Source organism: Grampus griseus (assembly GCF_964374135.1).
Source record: "Grampus griseus genome assembly, chromosome: 1".
Classification (NCBI taxonomy): Eukaryota; Metazoa; Chordata; class Mammalia; order Artiodactyla; family Delphinidae; genus Grampus; species Grampus griseus.
The window spans coordinates 74,673,317-74,687,325 of NC_139017.1; positions in this window are offsets into that span (position 1 = coordinate 74,673,317).

Below are 14,009 nucleotides of genomic sequence, written 5' to 3' on the forward strand. Positions count from 1 at the left end.
GAGCCCGCATGCCACGACTACTGAAGCCCGTGCACCTAGAGCCCATGCTCCGCAACAAGAGAAGCCACCCCAATGAGAAGCCCTCGCACTGCAACAAAGAGTAGCCCCTGCTTGCCGCAACTAGAGAAAGCCTGCACGCGGCAACGAAAACCCAACACAGCCAAAAATAAATAAATTAAATAAATAAATAAAAAGTCTACAGATAACAAATACTGGAGAGGGTGTGAAGAAAAGGGAACCCTCCTACACTGTTGGTGGAAATGTAATTTGGTGCAGCCATTATGGAAAACAGTATGGAGGTTCCTCAGAAAACTAAAAATAGAATTACCATATGATCCAGCAATCCCACTCCCGGGCATATACCTGAACAAGACTTGAATTCAAAAAGATACATGCACCCCTATGATGATAGCAGCATTATTCACAATAGCCAAGACATGGAAACAACCTAAATATCCACCGACAGGAATGGATAAAGAAGATGTGGTACATGTATACAATGAAATACTCCTCAGCCATAAGAAAGAACAAAATAATGCCATTTGCAGCAACATGGATACAACTAAAGATTATCATACTAAGTGAAGTAAGTCAGAAAGTGAAAGACAAATACCATATCATATCACCTACGTGTGGAATCTAAAATACGGCACAAATGAACCTATCTATAAAACAGGAAGAGACTCACAGACATAGAGGTCAGACTTGTTGCCAAGGTGGGGAGAGAGGGAGGGAGAGGGATGGGCTGGGAATTTGGGGTTAGTAGATGCAAGCTGTTACATTTTTAAAAATTTTATTTAATTAATTTTTGGCTGTGTTGGGTCTTCCTTGCTGCGCGCGGTTTTTCTCTAGTTGTGGTGAGCAGGGGCTACTCTTTGTTGCAGAGCACGGGCTCTAGGTGCATGGGCTTCAGTAGTTGTGGCACGTGGGCTCAGTAGTTGTGGCTCGCAGGCTTCAGAGCGCAGGCTCAGTAGCTGTTGCACACGGGCTTAGTTGCTCTGCAGCCTGTGGGATCTCCCCAGACCAGGGCTCGAACCCATGTCCCCTGCATTGGCAGGGGGATTCTTAACCACTGCACCACCAGGGAAGCTCGCAAACTATTACACTTAGAATGGATAAACAACAAGGTCCTACTGTATAGTACAGGGAACTACATCCAATCTCCTGGGATAAACCATAATGGAAAAGAATATTTAAAAAAAAGAATGTCTGTATGTATAAAACTGAGCCACTTTGCTGTTCAGCAGAGACTGGCACAACATTGTAAACCAACTATACTTCAATTTTTAAAAATAACAATTATTTGTTATCCCCACAGTTCCTTTGGCTCCAAAGGGCTTCGTTGGGCACTCTGGCTCAGGGTATCTCATGTGATTATAGTTACACAGCTGAAGCTGGAGCAGCTAGGGGCTGACTGGGCATCTCACTTTCTTCATATATTCTTGGAGCTTCTCAGTGGCTCTCTGTCTAGGCAAATTTGGGCTTCCTCACAAGATGGTGGCCTCAGGGCAGTTGGAGTGCTAACTTAGGGGGTCCCAGCATAAATGTTCCAGCAAACGAGGCAGAAGCTGCATTGCCTTTCAGAACCTAGCCTCAGAGGCTATAGAGCATTACTTCCTCTATGCTCTACTGGTCAAGCAGCCACTGGCACATCCAGGTTCAAGGGATGAGAACATACACAAGCCACTCAATGGTCAATAGATTAGTGACTAGTGACTGCTGGGTGTTTCCTAGGCGTTCCTTTTCTGAATGAGAGTTTTGCTTGTGGTTGACTTTTCCTGTTCCACTATTGTATATCAGGTGTGTTGGGGGCTGACAGTTTGTCTTTGGTTTATAGTTTGCTGGACCACAAAGAGCCACGTGAGGAACTGACAGATTTTGAGTATCTGAAGGGACGTACTGCTGCACAGTTTGGTAGTTATCTATCTAAACTCCATTCTCCTCTTCTTCCTCAATAAAACAATTCTTATATTTCCCACATTCCCTTGCATCTAAGAGTGATCATGTGAGAAAATTCTGGCCAATAAGATGTCAGCCGAAGTTGTTGGATGAGACATCCAAGAAGGCTTTTTAAAAGGGGACAAAAAAATTGATATTGATCCTCTTCTGCCCTTTCCCCTTTCCTCCTCATATCTGTCTGGAATGCAGATATGAAAGCTGGAGCTCCATTCAGTCACCTTGGACCATGAGTTAACCTTAAGAATGAAAACCACAGTCTGAGAATGGTGATACAGAGAGAGAGAATGGTGACAGAGATAAAGAGGTAGAGAATGGTGATAGAGATAGATGGGCTCTGTTGATGATGCAGCTACTGTGAACCACTTCCCCATGGACATTTTTTACACAAGAGAAAAATAAAACTCCAGTCTTATTTCCGGTCTCCATTATTAGCAGCTAAATGCAGTTTTTACCTTAGACAGTATGTCTTCCTCACTTGATTATCCAAAGCAGGGGCTCCTTTGGTTTCACTCATTATTTTTATTCCCTGAAACTTACATAGAATCTGGCACAGAGTAGGCACTCAGTAAATGCTGACTGAATGAATGCCTAGCGCTTTAAGTTATAGCTGATTTATTTAACTGTCTGGGTTTGGTAAGGTGCAAAGAATCTCCCCCCACTCTATCCTGCCATCAACAGCTGCCTTCAACCCTGCTCTGTCAGCAGACTTCCCCACCCTGGAACACATCTCTCAAGTACACCTCATGGTTTTCTTGTCATTTTCATGGAATACAAGTCTTGAACAGTCCAGTTTTAAAATTTCAATCTTATATTCAATTCCCAGGTCACACACCCCCAGCTCAGGTTGGACCCACAGCCCAGAGACCTGAAATGGCAAAGGATGGAGGGTACCTTTATCTTCGCCCTTCTTCCACCCTCCCTCCACTTCCTGCCTCTGGCTTCTAGCGGGCTGGAATGGTGGGAGAAAGGAAAAAGGTAATTTGATATGACCAGGGCTGTTAGAACCTTCTGTATGACAGATGCCTAAGTTCTGGCTTTCTCTTGGGGGGCGGTATTTGAGGAGACTCACGGAGCCTCCACACTGCATAGTCCTTGATGTCTGCAGTGCATCTCCAACTGACATCTTGCACAGTACCCTGAGCTTCTAGCCCACAGTACCTTGCCATTAGAGTCTTCTTGCCCTGCAGGGGTCTCTCTTGGACAGGGTCCCATCTAGATGGTTAAAGCCCAGGTACTTTCCATGATGTCCTCTTGGCCCATGAGAAACTCCCACATCCTTCCCATGCCAGGTGCTGGAAGTACAGGCTACTCTTCAGCACTGCTGTCCCAGGGCCAGGCTCCAGTCAATGTCTAATATGCCCCATTCACCAAACTGTCCGCATATACTCATCTTTATGTTCATATGCAACTCCCAAATGCCAGTAAACTCATGTCAGTTTTCCCAAAACTCTCTCACAGTGCTTTGCGTGAGCTCTGTAGCAGCACTAGGACAATAATTCCATTACACAAGAATCATTCAGCCAAGGACTGAGTTTCCTGCAAACACCTGCAATCTCTTGGTACTCTCCTTACTTGGTCTGTAGCCTCTGCTCACCTATCTAAGAATGAGGAAGGGGAAACAATAATGCATTACAGAACAGACCAAAAACCCTATCTCCGTAACTCTCCATTCCCTTGTCAATATTCTCATTTATAGAGGCTGAAGATGATGATAAGGGACCATCATTGTTAGAGGAGTTGTTCTCTTTTATCTGTCCAGTAAAGTCTTTCTCTACAATGTGGAGTACCTACATGCTCTTCTCTCCTTGAGGACTCAGCTCAAACTCTAAGACAACAAGAAAAATCTCTTTGAACATCACGTTACACATGCACAACCACTTTAATTTTTACAACCACGTCTTGAGTTAGAGAAAAAAGGTAATTAAGACTTAAGGAGGTAGGAACTTCTGGTTAAACATGGTGGATTGAGCACACACATTTATCTCTGCTTCATCCAGAAACCACATCAAAATGAGAGTAAGGAAATTTAAAAACATAAAGGAGAAGACGAGAGATGTAATACTGAAAAATGGAAAGTCATATGTGTAAAGTTTTAAATCCTTAAGTTTGAATATTTTCCATTCTACTCATGAGGTAGGGAGTGGAAAACCAAACAGGAATAAAATAATTGGAGTCTTAGAACTTGTAAAGACTTTAAAGATTAAAAGTTCTTTGTCCTCTGGAAGCAGGGGCAAGGGGACTGAAAATTCCTTTTTGGGGATAATGATTGGCCCAGGAGACAAAGTTTACAGGAGGTAGAAGACTGATCTCTCCCTCACCCACCACACAGTGAGTCACCCCCAGCTGACCATCTCTGGCACCTCCACAGGGCTTCCAGTCAGCTCTCTTGGACCTCACGCTTAAGTTGGAACAGACAGCCAAGGCTTGCCAGAGAGTTGAAGGCAGCCTCAAACATAAAAGTCAGAAGCCAAAAGAAAAGGAACCTGGAGGGTAATGAAGGGAGCAGAAGAAAATGTCCAAAAACCTGCAATTAATATCTTCAGAAATCAAGAGAAAATATTGCACCCGTGATAAAAGAAAGGATGCTATTTTTAAAAGGAACATTCAGAAAATAATAAAGACTTGTGCTCGCTTTGGCAGCACATATACTAAAGTTGGAACGGTACAGAGAAGATTAGCATGGCCCCTGCACAAGGATGACACGTAAATTCGTGAAGTGTTCCAAATTTTTTTTTTTTTAAAGGAAGAGGAAGTGAGGCAAGCGGACCCAAGGCCTGGGGTTGGCTGATGGTATGGAGTAGTTGCCATTTCTCACTAGCTGATGGCATTTTATTTTATTTTATTTTATTTATTTTTTTGGCTGCGTTTGGTCTTCGTTGCTGTGCGCGGGCTTTCTCTAGTTGCGGCGAGCGGGGGCTACTCTTCGTTGTGGTGCGTGGGCTTCTCACTGCAGTGGCTTCTCTTGTTGCAGAGTACAGGCTCTAGGCACACGGACTTCAGTAGTTGTGGCACGTGGGCTCAGTAGTTGTGGTGCACGGGCTTACTTGCTCCACGGCATATGGGATCTTCTGGAACCAGGGATCAAACCTGTGTCCCCTGCATTGGCGGGCGGATTCTTAACCACTGCACCGCCAGGGAAGTACCTGTTCCATATCTTTTGTATAACTGATTCACTTTGCTGTACACCTGAAACTAACACACACTGTAAATCAACTATACTCCAATAAAATTTTTTTTAAAAAGAAAATAATAAAGACTTCTTGGAAATTAAAAATAAGAAGTGAGGAACTTCCCTGGCAGTCCAGTGGTTAACACTCCACCCTTCCACTGCAGGTGGCATGGGTTCGATACCTGGTCAGGGAACTAGGATCCCATATGTCCACCCAGCCAAAACTAAATAAATAAATTAATTAATTAAATAAAAATAAAAATATGGAAGTGTACGGAATTCCCTGGCAGTCCAGTGGTTAAGACGTGGCACTCTCACTGCCGTGGGCTGAGCTCGATTCCTGATCAGGTAACTAAGATTCCCACAAGCTGCGTGGCATGGGCGAAAAAAATGAAGGAAAAATAAAGGAAAAAAATGGAAGTAGAAGTTAGTAATTTAATAAAAAAGATTCTAAGATAAAGTTGAAGAAATATCCTGGAGAGTAGAATAAAAATACAAAGAAATAGAAAATATGAAATAAATGTAAGAAAATAAGAGGTTCAGTCTAGGAGACAGAATATCTGGGTAAAAGGAGTTTTAGAAAGAGAGAAGAAATAGTCAGTGGGAAAATTATTAAAGAAATAATTCAATAACAATTTCCTGCACTGAAGGACATGAGACTCCAGATTGAAAGGGCCCATTAAATGCCTAGCACATTAAATTTAAAAAAACAAAGAAACAAAAATTAAAAAAATCAAACACCCAAGGGTTTTTCATCATGGAATTTTAGAGTAAATATTAAGGGCAACTTCTAAAGTCTTCCAGAGAGAAAATCAGGTTGTATACAAAAGATACTCAGCTGCATATTCAGAATGGCATTGGATTTAATAATATTCCAAAAAACTAGAAAACAACGGGGCAATGCCCTCAAAATTCTAAACAAACGTTATTTTTAATATAAAATTGTATACTCTGCCAAGATGTTTTCAGGCATGCAAAGACAGGAAATTTGCTTTCTGGGCTCCCTTCCTCAGGAAGCTAGTGGATGATGAATTCCACTAACACAGAGCATGAAACCAGGGAAAATCAGAACATGGTATCTAGGAGACAGAGGATCCACACAGAAGACAAACAAAGGGATTCCCTGGATGACGGTGTAGGGAAGAGCCAGGACAACTTTGCAGCAGGCCTCATGCAACCAGCCAGATTGGAACAGAAGACCATCACATGTGGTCATCAGGCTACCTACTTTGTTTGACCAATTTGAGAGGTTTACACTTCTAACAGAGGGAATGCAAATGAAACAAAGAAACAGAAGAGCCCAAGGCAATTATAAATTCTAGAAGAAACAAAACTGTGCATAGGAGTCAAATTTAATAGTGGCTTAATAGTGAACAGAGTTTGCATAGTCATAATTATACAAACAGTAAATACCAATTTATCCAAAAATCATTGTCTACTATTGGAAGAGGGGATGAGTGTTGCATGTGGAGTAAAGAGCTAAATCCCAATCTTCTATCATAAAAAGTGTACTAAGTGAACTAAGGATTTTATTGATTTTATTACCAAAATTTGCAAAGCAACATTTCCTAAAAGCAGTAGGTTGGAGAGGTTTATTTTGTTTCTGATGAGCTATAGGTTTAGGGTTTTTTTCTCAAAAAACTGCAGATGGGCTTCCCTAGCGGTCCAGTGGTTAAGACTCTGCCCTTCCAATGCAGGGGGCATGTGTTCGAATCCTGTTTGGGGAACTAAGATCCTACATGCTGTAGCAGTATGGCCAAAAAAAATTAAATAAATAAAATGCGCAAAAAATGCTGAAATTTCCTACATCAGTTATAGAATTTCACGGAGATCTCTCTCTACATACATTAAAAGCAGCTATTAGAATTGTATAGGGAATTCCCTGGTGGTCCAGTGGTTACGACTCCACACTTTCACTGCCAAGGGCCCGGCTTCAATTCCTGGTCAGGAAAATAAGATCCAGGAAGCCTTGCAGCCAAAAACAAAAGGAAGTGTATAAATTGTCATTCATCTCTCACACAATATGAAAACAGTGTTATCTCTGAAACAGCTTAAGTCGGTTTTACTTGTGATGGTGATTAAAAATGCAGATTAGGGCTTCCCTGGTGGCGCAGTGGTTGAGAGTCCGCCTGCCGATGCAGGGGACATGGGTTCGTGCCCCGGTCCGGAAAGATCCCACATGCCGCGGAGCGGCTGGGCCCGTGAGCCATGGCCGCTGAGCCTGTGCGTCCAGAGCCTGTGCTCCGCAACGGGAGAGGCCACAACAGTGAGAGGCCCGCGTACCGCAAAAAAAAAAAAAAAAATCAGATTAGTTACCCCACCCAAGATGTACTGAACCAGTATATCTCTGAGAACCAGAAGTGACATATGACTGCATCCCCCAATGATTGTTAGGTGTCCTAATGGAATCTATTAGAAAAACACATCTTGGATTACTCTAATGTGTTTTCACATTATAATAATTTATTTTGCATCAAATTTGTCCTCTCAGGATAGGAAGTTACTTTCCTCATAATTCTGAGGTGCATAAAGTGTTGATTCTATCAATATTTCAAACAATACCTCATTCTGTTGTTTCATCATTATAGTCTTAACTCATTTGTCATATAGCTCTGATTTCTCTATCCTGACATCAGATAATGGCCTTGTGTTTTATTCATATTTTAACTCCATTCCATTCTCAGGAAGGTCAGTAAAAGAATATCTCACGGGACTTCCCCGGTGGCACAGTGGTTAAGAATCCGCCTGCCAATGCAGGGGACACGGGTTCGAGCCCTGGTCTGGGAAGATCTCACATGCCACAGAGCAACTAAGCCCATGTGCCACAAATACTGAGCCTGTGCTCTAGAGCCCGCGCACCACAACTACTGAGTACACGTGCTGCAACTACTGAAGCCCATGCGCCTAGAGCCTGTGCTCCGCAACAAAGAGAAGCCACCGCAATGAGAAGCCCACGCACCACTACGTAACCCCTGCTCGCCGCAACTAAAGAAAGCCTGCACGCAGTAATGAAGACCCAACACAGCCAAAAATAAATAAATAAATAAATTTATTTTAAAAAAAGAATATCTCACAAGTATTGTCAAAATATGACATTGTAATATAAAATAAAATCTGAGGAAAAATATATTTTATAAAACTATATGAAAATTGACCAAACAAGGAAACAATAAAGACTAAAAAATAATGAGCTAATTGCCAATTTAAGAAGTTAAAAAAAAAACAGCAGAGTAAACCCAAAGAAAATGGGAGCATATAATAGAATTCCAGGCTGATGTTTATTTTCCATCAAGACTTTACATACAATTCCAATGTGGTTTTGTATCTATTGTTGCCAATTAGAAGCCTGTTGTTCAACCTTCTTTTTTCTTTTCTTTTCTTTTCTTTTCTTCCTTCCTTCCTTTCTTCCTTCCTTCCTTTTCTTTCTTTCATAGATTATATTTTCATGGCTCTAATGTGTGTAGGGGGATGATAAGAGAGGATGAATTTGGGGTATTTTGAGGTTAAAAGGACAGGACTTCAACATTGTTTGGCAGTAAGGATGCAAGAAAAGAGAAAAACAAAAGATGATTCACCCCCTTAGAGAAAAACAAAAATAAGAACAGGCAACGGCATGGCGAAGAAGATGGGTTGGGTGTTGTGGGACACTTAATTAAAAATTCCTGTATCTGGATGGCTCTATGGATTTGAAACTCTGGAATGCATTTCGACCTATAGGCTGAAGCTACAAATGCAGACGTCAGCAGCATAAAAATATGACGGATGTTGGAGATCCAGAGAATGAGATGTTGGGGATGTTGAGAGAGAGAGGGCATAGAGTGAGAAGTAAGAAAGCCCAGGATGGAACTCCCAAGGAATACTAATGTTTAAGGAAAAAGCAGAGAAAGAGAAGCCTGAAAAGAAAGTTGAAATAGAGGGGCCAAAAAATGGGGGTGGAGAGTGGAGAGAGTGCCATCACTGAAACCAGGAGAAGAAACAAGTTTCAAGAAGAAAATGCTTAACAGGGCCAAATGCTACAGAGAGAGCAAGCAAGATAAGGGTTAGAGTCGATAAGGAGGAAGTCACTGGTGACCTTGGGAAGAGGTTTCTTCAGGGATGCAGGAGGTGGAGGAAGAGCGATTGTAACAGGCTGAGGGGTGAGCAGAAGGTTTGGAGGTGGAGAAGACTTCTCTTTGGAATAGCGGAGATGTGAAAAAGAAAGAGACTGGGGGAATTCGCTGGCAGTCCAGTGGTTAGGACTCCATGCTTTCACTGCCGAGGGCCCGGGTTCAATCCCTGGTCAGGGAATTAAGATCCCACAAGCCTCACAGCATGGCAAGAAAAAAAAAAGAGAGAGAGAGAGACAGGGTGGTGGCTGAAAGAAGGAGTGGGGGATTTGATTGTCTCTTTTTTAACATTTTTTATTGGAGTATAGTTGATTTACAGTGTTGTGTTAGTTTCAGAGGTACAGCAAAGTGAATCAGTTATACATATACATATATCCACTCTTTTTTTTTTTTTTAAAGATTCTTTTCCCATATAGGCCATTACAGAGTATTGAGTAGAGTTCCCTGTGCTATACAGCAGGTTCTTATTTGTTATCTATTCTATATATAGTAGTGTGTATATGTCAATCTCAGTCTCCCAATTTATCCCTCCCCACCCATCCCCTGGTAACCATGTTTGTTTTCTATATCCGTGAGTCTACTTCTGTTCTGTAAATAAGTTCAGTTGTACCCTTTTTTTTAGATTCCACATATAAATGATATCTTATGATATTTGTCTTTCTGTGTCTGACTTACTTCACTCAGTATGACAATCTCTAGGACCATCCATGTTGCTGCAAATGGCATTATTTTGTTCTTTTTTATGGCTGAGTAATATTCCATTGTATATGTACCACATCTTCTTTATCCATTCCTCTACTGATGGACATTCAGGTTGCTTCCACGTCCTGGTTATTATAAATAGTGCTGCAATGAACATTGGGGTGCATGTGTCTTTTTGAATTATGGTTTTCTCTAGTATATGCCCAGGAGTGGGATTGCTGGATCATATGGCAGTTCTAGTCATAGTTTTTTAAGGAACCTCCATACTGTTCTCCATAGTGGCTGTACCAATTACATTCCCACCAACAGTGTAGGAGGGTTCCCTTTTCTCCACACCCTATCTGGCATTTATTATTTGTAGATTTTTTGATGATGGCCATTCTGACCAGTGTGATGTGATACTTCATTGTTGTTTTGATTTGCATTTCTCTAATAATTAGTGATGAAGAGCATCTTTTCAAGTGCTTTTGACCATCTGTATGTCTTCTTTGGAGAAATGTCTATTTAGATCTTCTGCCCATTTTTTAATTGGGTAATTTGTTTTTTTGATACTGAGCTGCATGAGCTGTTTGTAAATTTTGGAGATTAATCCTTTGTCAGTTGCTTCATTTGCAAATATTTTCTCCCATTCTGAGGGTTGTCTTTTTGTTTTGTTTATGGTTTCCTTTGCTATACAAAATGTTTTAAGTTTAATTAGATCCCATTTATTTATTTTTGTTTTTATTTTCATTACTCTAGGAGGTGGGTCAAAAAAGATCTTGTCAGAGTGTTCTGCCTATGTTTTCCTCTAAGAGTTTTATAATGTTTGGCTTTACATTTAGGTCTTTAATCCATTTTGAGTTTATTTTTGTGTACTGTGTTAGGAAGTGTTCTAATTTCATTCTTTTACATGTAGCTGTCCAGTTTTCCCAGAACCACTTATTGAAGAGACTGTCTTTTCTCCATTGTATATTCTTGCCTCCTTTGTCATAGATTAGCTTACCATAGGTGTGTGGCTTTATCTCTGGGCTTTCTATCCTGTTCCATTGATCTATATTTCTGTTTTTGTGCCAGTACCATACTGTTTTGATTACTGTAGCTTTGTAGTATAGTCTGAGGTCAGGGAGCCCGACTCCTCCAGCTCCATCTTTTTTCTTTTTTTTTTTTCTTTTTTTGCGATACACTGGCCTCTCACTGTTGTGGCCTCTCCCGTGGTGGAGCATAGGCTCTGGACACACAGGCTCAGCGGCCATGGCTCACGGGCCCAGCTGCTCCGCAGCATGTGGGATCTTCCCGGACCAGGGCATGAACCCGTGTCCCCTGCATCAGCAGGCAGACTCTCAACCACTGCGCCACCAGGGAAGCCCCAGCTCCATCTTTTTTAAAGAATTTTTAAAATTAATTATTTTTTTTTTTTGGCTGCATTGGGTCTTTGTTGCTGTGCATGGGCTTTCTCTAGTTGCAGTTAGCGTGGGCTACTCTTCATTGCTGTGTGTGGGCTTCTCATTGCGGTGGCTTCTCTTGTTGCGGAACACAGGCTCTAGGCGTGCAGGCTTCAGTAGTTGTGGCATGAGGGCTCAGTAATTGTGTCTCACAAGCTCTAGAGCGCAGGCTCAGCAGTTGTGGAACACCAGCTTAGTTGCTCCATGCCCTGTGGGATCCTCCCAGACCAGGGATCAAACCCGTGTCCCCTGCATGGGCAGGCAGTTTCCTAACCATTGTGTCACGAGGGAAGTCCTGGTGATTTTATTTTTGAAAGACAACATGTGAGCTTTTCTGATTACAAAGTAGTTACATATTCTTTTCATGCAACTCAGAAAGCACAGAAAGGACTTCTCTGGTGGTCCAATGGTAAAGAATCCACCTTACAATGCAGGGGACGCAGATTCAATCCTTTGTCAGGGAACTAAGATCCCACATGCCGCGGGCAACTAAGCCCCTGCGTCACAACTACTGAGCTCGTGCACCTCAACTAGAGCCCACGTGTCGCAAACTGCAAAGCCCACGTGCTCTGGAGCCTGCGCACCACAACTAGAGAAGAGAAAACCCACACACCACAACTAGAGAGAAGCCCGCGTGCTGCAACGAAAGATCCCGTGTGCGGCAACTAAGACCCGATGCAGCCAAAAATAAATAAAATAAAAAAATAATAAATAGACCTTTAAAAAGAAAGCTCAGAAGAGTGAATAGACAATTCTTCTATAAACCCAGTTGACAGAGGTGACATCATCCTTATGTGACGGTCCTTTAATTCACCCACATGTATTTGAATAAAAACTGGCAACTCTGAAGGATGCTTGTTTCATTTCATACATCGTGAGCATTTTCCCTTTCCATAACCTATAATATTTTTGTTATTATGAAGGAAATATACATTGTAAAATAAAACATCAACCAGCAAAGTATAAAGTCTCAGGTAAGGTTATTGATAGCGTGGACTTGATGTGTACATGCCAAGTGGAAAGCACTGGCAGAGCAGATTCTGAAGACAGAAGAGACAGGAGAGAGGACATAACTGCTGCCAGGAGGGGCTGGAGGAGGTGGGAGGGAAGGGGTTCAGACTTCCTGAGGGCCTTGCCTCCCTCTGTCATGGTGACATCTTCCGCTGAGTGATAGGGGAGAAAAGGAAGGTGTGATGAAGTCGTGGCTGCAGGGAAATGGGGAGAGGGCTGCTGATGATGGGAAATAGCTGTTTTGTGGTGGCTCACATTCCAGTGAGATAGACTGGGTTTTGATCTTGGTTCTGACCCCTAATTAGCTAAGCATCCTTGCTCAAATGACTTAACCTCTCTGAACGTGACAAGTCTAGAAGAAAAAGCTGAAAAGGTAGATGGTTGAGAACCAATCCATGCTTGGGGTTTAGCCGGGCAAGTGTGGGGTAAAACGGAGCTTGGGAGATGAAGTTATTGGCAAGATAGTACTTTAAATGATAGGTTATGAGGTCTTTGCTCATTAGAGATGGAAACTAAGCAGGGAAGAAGCTATCAGTAAAAGAAATTGAGTTCAAAGAAGTATTTTTACGTTTTCCTGTACTACAAAAGTAACATTCTGAAACATTTTCAAACATTCATAAAAGCAACACCTCCCCACAAATCTGGGTTTCTATCCTCCAGAAATAAATACTAAGACATTTTCACCTCTGTCTTGGCAGGCCTCGTGTTAATCTTGGAAACAATAGGTATAATTAAACATTTAAGTGTCACCCATGCTATGCAGCCCAGGCCTCAGAGGCTGAAACTGACAGGCTACTTTTCTTTTATCAACAGGTTACAAAGGCCAGAGAAAAAAACCATACTGAACAGATTAGGTCCAAGATGGTGGACAAAGTAGGCTAAAGGTCGCCGCTCTCCTTGCCTTGATTCATCTCTGTGTTTCCATACCAACCCCTGAGAATTGAAGGACACTTGCCCTGATTTATCTGTGTTTGCTTCGAATGTACCTGCTATTTGGCAGAGATGCTTTGCAGCTGTACTTTGCAAGATACACAGTGTTCAACTGCCCCCAAACCAGCTCTGAATTGACCTCAGCAACCCGCCTGCATAGATGAAACCTGAAGCAGTCCGAGTGTTACCTTTGCTTCACTACCCTGCTAAGATCTCCACACAAAGGGGGCATTTGCACTTTACCAGAACAGTTTATGCCATGTGCAAAGGAATGTGGAAGACTGCACATGCCACGGCTGCCCCTGAAAATCCCTGCCCCTTTCCTAGAGCCCCGATGACTGCCTCCTAACCCTTAAAATTCCCTTACACCTCTCCCTTTAGGGAGAAGGTGCTTTTAGAACCCCCCTTCTCTGTTCTCTGGCCATTGCATAAAAGCCTGTCTTGCTTGCACCAAACTCAGTTTCATCATTGGCCACTCGAACTTGAGCAGGAAAGAAGACCTTGAATAGCCAGGGGGACTTGGGTTCAGCTAGGGCCCCAAGAGGAGAGGTTTGTGTCTAATTCAGTCGCAAGAGCATGGATTCTACAGCCAAACTTCCTGGGTGCTGTCCTCCACTCCATCACTCCCAGGCTGTAGAACCGTTCTCAGACTTGTTGGTCTTAGGATGACTTTATCCTCTTAAAACCTGAAGATTCCCAAGAGCTTTTGTT